A 6,003-nucleotide genomic window follows, 5' to 3' on the forward strand; every position below is an offset into this window, starting at 1 on the left:
CCCCATTTGTGCAAACCCCCCCCACAACACTCCAGGTGACGTCAATGGGGCGCCGGAGCCAATCAGCATGGGCGCGGGGCCCGGCGCTGCATAGTAATTGCATTCCACCCATTCATAAAAATCCCCGGGCGGCAGGTGCCTCCCTCCCCCCGCCCTTGCAAAGCCCTTTGCCGGCTCCCCGGGGGGGGGAGGTGCAAGGTGGACCCCCTCCACCCCCCAGCGGGGGCTCAGCCCGCACTGCCCCTCCCCGGTGCATGGGGACACCAAAGAAGGTCCAAGGCTGATGCTGCCCAGCCGGGCAGGAGGGGGAGAGGGCTGGCGGGTTGGCAGCATCCTGGTGCCACAACCCCAGCCGTCTCCCTGAGATCTGGGGGGTCCCTTCCAGCCCTGGCGCCCACGAAATCCGTGCCAGCCCCGATGACCCGTCCTTGCACAGCGCCCCTTGCTCTTTTCGCACTCGAGACCCGGGGCTGAGCTGAAGCGGAGGCCTGGCTCTGCTGCGTGGGGGATACGAGCGCCCCAGCGCCTGGGCCTATAGCTCCTGTACCCAGCACCGTCTCCGGCCCAGCCTGGCCGGGGTGTAGCTGCGTCTAGATCTGCCCGAGAACCAGCGCTCCGGCACGCGGATGGCCGTCTCCCAAGGCACGGGCGACCGGGCGGCTCGAGCAAGCGAAGTGGAGGTGGGTTCTTTTTCCTGCGGAGGTCAAAGCTTGCACGGGCAGAATAGCAAGCAGCCAGAGTTAGATCATCTCTCCGTGCAAGGCATCCACCTGTAATTAGATCCCAGCCCGGGAGCGGGCCGCGGCAGGGAGCCCCCCCCCAGCACCCGGGGATGGAGGCTTGGGTTGCGGTGGGATGAATAATGGATGCCCACGTCTCTCCGTGGCACGCAGGGTGCACACGCGAGAGGTGGCCCCCACGGGCCCAAGCGACCGGCCTGTTCTGGATCGGTGCTGGGCTCGGTGCGCAGCAGGGCCGTGGAGCCGTTTGCAGTGCTGAGGCACCCTCCTGCAGGGTGCTGGGGACAGGGGCTACAGGCCCAGGCAGGGAGACCTGGGCGCTGGGGCTCTCGTACCCCCATGCAGCAGAGCCAGGGGCTCTGAGTTCAGGCTTCTGCTGCTCCATTACGCGTGTACTGACCCCCTTTTCCTTTCTACTGACCGACCTCCAGCGCCCGGGCCATCCCGCCCAGCCCGAGGACTGCGATCGGAGCCTGTGGAGGCTGCGCTGCACGTGCAGGTAGCACAAGGCCGTCTGCCCCCTCGGTGCTCTCTACGCAGGGCCCGGATGGCTGTCGGGGCTGGGGAAGGGGCTGGGGAAGGCACCGCGTTGGGCAGAGCGAGCATAGGAATATAGATGGAGAATGCACTGGAATACAGATGAGAGATGAGCTGGGTGCCGTGGGTCGGGAGCGATGCGCAGGCGGGGAGAAGGGTTTGTGGGCTGGTTTCACGGAGGATGGCAAACCCCGGTGCTGCGTGCGTGTCTGCCCTCTCCGGGGGTGCTTTCTAATGGACATGCAGTCTCAGCTCCCTTCTGGCCTCGCACCCCTCAGCACTGGACCCCATCCCCTGTCCTCATGCCCCGCTCCCAATGGCACCGTCGCCCTGAGCAGGACCGGCCAGCTCCGTCCTAGCTGAGAGGAAGCAGAGCTTCCCCCTCTCCCACTCAGGGCTCCCCGGGTGACTGCCAGGGAGGGGGCCTGGCCAAGCCCCCGCCGGCGCGTGGGTGTACGTGAGGCATCGCGCTGGCCTTGAGCAGCAGGACTCCAGCTTCTTGCAGCCTGCACTCAATTAGCCGGGCTCCCCGCCACCCCCACGGGCCTGGGGCAGGGAGCGCAGGGCCTGCATCCTCTGCTGGAGCCTGGGAATGGCCCCGGGGTGGAGTGAGCGCCGGATGACTAGGAAGAAGAGCACCGCAGTGCGTGCGTGAGAGGGAGAGAGAAGCCAGGCAGCCCGGATCCAGGCACGCACACATCCAGGCCGCCTGGCTTCTCGCACACGCACACACTAAACATGCAGCCCCTGACAGCAGAGCCGCGCTGTGAATCAACGCGTGTGGGATGTGGCGGAGCTGTGACTCACTGCTGCAGAGGCAATCGGTCCTGATGTTCTGGAGGGAGCAAGGCGTCTTCCCCATCCCCGCGCTCCTCAGGGCTCGGGCATCGCAGCCCCTGCCCCCTTCCCGAGATGCTCCGTGGGGAGATCAGGCCCCCTTTGCTCCTGGGAGATGGGATGGGGGCTGTTCTTCCCGCCTCCGTTGCAAAGCCTTGACTGTAGTGTGGATGCGAATAGCAGGGATGCAGCTCCTGCCTCTGGCGAGAGGGGAAGATGCTGCCAGCTGGGGAACTCGAGACCGGGCAGGCAGGGGGCTTTGAGCCTACTTCAGTTACCACCAAGGGAACGCTTGGCTACCGGATCGATGGGGATGAGAGGTTGCTCACACTCGCATCTTGCCAAGCGGCTGCAGTGTTTGGGAGAAATAGTTCGTGGCTATCAGCCCCAGGCTTCCAGACATCAGGAAGTCTTCCCTTGCTGGGAAGACATTTCTCCCGCAGCTTTGTTAGTGCAGCACATGGGCCTTCTCCGTGGCAGCACCTGGGGCAGCCTGGGGCATTAGATGAGTCCCATATTTTTTGGGGGAGGGTGGGGGGGACACGCGTATTGTATGTGAGAAAATACAGTACCTTATTTACTCGTGTACCTTGCTCGCCTCTCCCCTAAACGCAGCTCCTGAAACCTGGGGGTGAGACGTAACCCGGGAAACGGAGTCTCAGCTGTTGGGTGAAAAGGGCCGTTTCTTTCCATTCCTTACGCTGCCTTCCCAGAGGTGCGTGCCTGCTTGTGGGGGGCGCAGTATGTGAATAAATACGGTACTGGCCATTGCTGAAAGCACTGCAGAGATCCTGGCGGGCGGGCGGGCAGGCGGCGGGGGGTGGATTTTGGCCAGCTCAGTTTGGGGCAGGGGTTCGTGGCGCCTTCCTGAGCCTGGATTCTCACTGCTGTCCCTGCACGCCCCGTTGCACGCGGGACCCGAGCTCCCCAGCACTTTTCTCAGTGGGGCTCATGGAGCCCGCTGCTCTGCTTTCCTCCAGGCCTCGCGCTGGAGGATCCCCACGTGGGTCGTTGCCATCTTTGTGGGCTCCCACACGAACTGGGGAAACCAGTGGCTGGGAGATGCCCATGGTGCTGCCCGGATGGAGGGGTGGGTTGGGCGCGTGGCGCAGAGAGGGATGGGGAATGGTGGCATGACGGATGATTGGCAGGGGCCTTGATTAGCTCTGGGGGGAGAGCACTAGCATGGTTTTCCACCAGGATCTTGGGGCCTTGACAAACTTCAGCTCGGGCACCTGCGTCCCCCGAGGCTCCTCGCCTGCCCCAGCTGGAGGACTGATTGCCAGCAGAGCCCCGAGGGAAGGGGAGGCTGGAGCCAGCCTGGCTGCGCTGCCCTTCTCATCGCCTTCCTCCTCCTGCTTGTTGTTGCTGGCTCTGCAGGTCTCCTGGCCGCCCCTCCGTGCTACTGCCCTACGCAGGCAGGCAGGGATCCTGGGCCCTCCACGAGGCAAAGTGACTTGCCCAAGGTGGTGGGGGAGATCGGTAGCAGAGCAGGGAACTGGACTGGGATCTCTGGCAGCCCCTGTTCCCCCCGCCCCGTGAGCCCTTGCCTGGGCTGCTGCCGGATGCTATCGGCCCCGCTGTCCCCGGTGGGCTGGTAGCCTGGGACCCGCCGGCCTGCCGTGAGCTGACACCTCTGCTTGCCTTGCTAGGAGCACAAGCGCCTGTCGGCAGCCCCCTACCACCATCGCTCCCCCTCTGCGGTGGTGACGCCTGCCGGACTCCTCCACCCCTGCCTGGGCCCTGCTGCTCCATCCACAGACTCCCCAAGGGCTGCCGAACCCGCACGTCCTCCCGACAGCCTGTTCGCTGCGTAGCAACCAGGAGATGGATGCCTGGGGCAGGTGGCGGGGATATTTTAGCAGTACTGCAGCTCGCTGGGGCTCTCTCTTCCCCCAGAAGCTTCCTGGCTGGTCCCAGGTCCCAGGGCAGAGCTGCCGGGTCCAATAGCCATGGCTGGTGGCGATGCATTAAATGCCGGCTCCTGGTTAAAGAGGAACGGCCCTTCCTTGTACAGCGACTCATCTCCCTCCTACCAGGCAGGAGAGTGGCAACGGCACTCCTGGGTCGATCCTGCCCCCCCCCAGTCACCCAGTTCAAGGCTTGGCATTGGTGTTGGTGGGCCCAGGCAGAGACCCAGCAAACTCATTGCAAGCCAAGAGGTAGCAGGCGGGAGCAGCCCGTGGGTGCTGAGTGCTGTGGCCTCCCCTAGCCTCTCCCCCAAGTCTTCCCAAGGCTCTGACCCCAGGGGTGCCCAGCCCCAAGGCCAGGGGGGCAGGATCAGGCCCATAATGACTATTGCTCTGACCGGAGAGACCCGGAGAAGGGGTCTGCGCCCCGGGAGCACTAGGTCCCGGGGTGGGTCCCAGTCAACACAGGAGACACAGCAGAGGCTGGAGCCAGGGGAGGCTGGCCCGTCCGTCCGTGCACGTGGCCGTCTGTTCTTTCAGGTCGACGCTGTCTAAGGACGCGCTGCTGTGCAGCAGGACGGGGCTGGGGGCAGTCAGAGGAGGAAGGGCCCCTCGTCTCTCCCCTTTTTGCAACGCAGACGCCGGACTGCGATGCAGCACCCGGGCCCTTCTCGCCCCATGGGCTCCGCGCTGGCTGGGCAGAGCCCCCACCTCTCCCAGGACCTGCCCCCCACCCCTGCAAGCCACGAAGAGTTAACTTCCTAGCAAAGCCACTGCTGCAGCTCACGCCTGGCTGAGCCGGTGCTGAACACCCACGTGCAGATGCTCTCTCTCCCCTCCCTCTCTGCCGAGGCCCGAGGAGCTGATTAGCCTGGTAATTTCCACGGTCCATAAATAGGAGGGTTAAAAAAAATGAATCAATAAAGGGGGCGGCACTAGGATTGCAGGCACCCGCTGGGGGCAGGCAGGCAGGGCCCTGCTGTCTGCAGAGCCCCCAGCGCCGTGGGCAGGGAGAAGCCGGGGCAGCTCCAAGCCTGCGTGCCCCTGGACGGGGCAGCACGCCACTGCTGCCGCCTGCCCCCTGAGGGCTTGCTAGGGCAGGGGCTTGCAGGGCCCAGGAGCTGCTAACGGGGCTGGCTCGGGGGTCCTGCCCCTGCCCCAGCCCATGCCTGGCTGCAGGGGTGGGGGTCACTGCAAGTATGGCGCGGCCCCCATCCTGGCGGGGGTCTGTGGGTTGCGGGGCTGTGCCCGGCTGCTGTAGGGTCTCCTAGCCTTGACCTCTAGGTCTGCAGTGTCAGCACGCCCTGCGGCTGGGGCACATCCTCACAGCCCTGGAGCCCAGGCGGGCAGCGTCTGAGGCTAACCCCGTGGCGGGGGTGGCCGTGCCCGCTGTGCAGCCGTGTGCTGGGGGCAACGAGCCCGTCCATCGGGTGCCAGCTGGAAAGGAGTCATCTGGAGGCTGGCTGTGCCCTTGGCAGGGCCAGGGGCCTCCATGCCAGCCCTGCAGTGGGTGCGGTGTCTCCGGGGAGGGGGGCGAGCACCTGGGCCGATGTGCCAGGCCGAGTGGGTACCAGCTGAGGCCTCCCAGCTCGTTGCACGTGTGAGCCGGGTGCTGCGCTTCCCAGGCCGAGCCCATCTCCCCGGCAACCCGCCTGCATTTCCAAAATTGCTTTCAGTCTTCCAGAAGCCTTGTCGCCATGGCAATGGTCCTGGAGCCCTGGCTCTGGCTGGGGGGGGGGTTCCTGCTGCAGATGGAGTTGCCGGGGGCCTGAGCAGCATTGCTTTCCGGGTCCTGGGTCCCGTCACTGATGGTGCCCCCCGCTCGCCGGCCAGGGGCCAGGCTGCCCCTGCCACTGCCACCCAGGCCCGGGCTCCTAGCAGCCCTGGCCGTGGCACGCACTCCTCTGTGATGGCACCAGCCCCGCTGGCTGCTGCCCCTCCATCCCACCCTGGAGCATCCCCTGGCCTAGCTTTGTTTT

The sequence above is a fragment of the Alligator sinensis genome, unplaced genomic scaffold (genome assembly GCF_000455745.1).
Source record: "Alligator sinensis unplaced genomic scaffold, ASM45574v1 scaffold337_1, whole genome shotgun sequence".
Lineage (NCBI taxonomy): Eukaryota > Metazoa > Chordata > Crocodylia > Alligatoridae > Alligator > Alligator sinensis.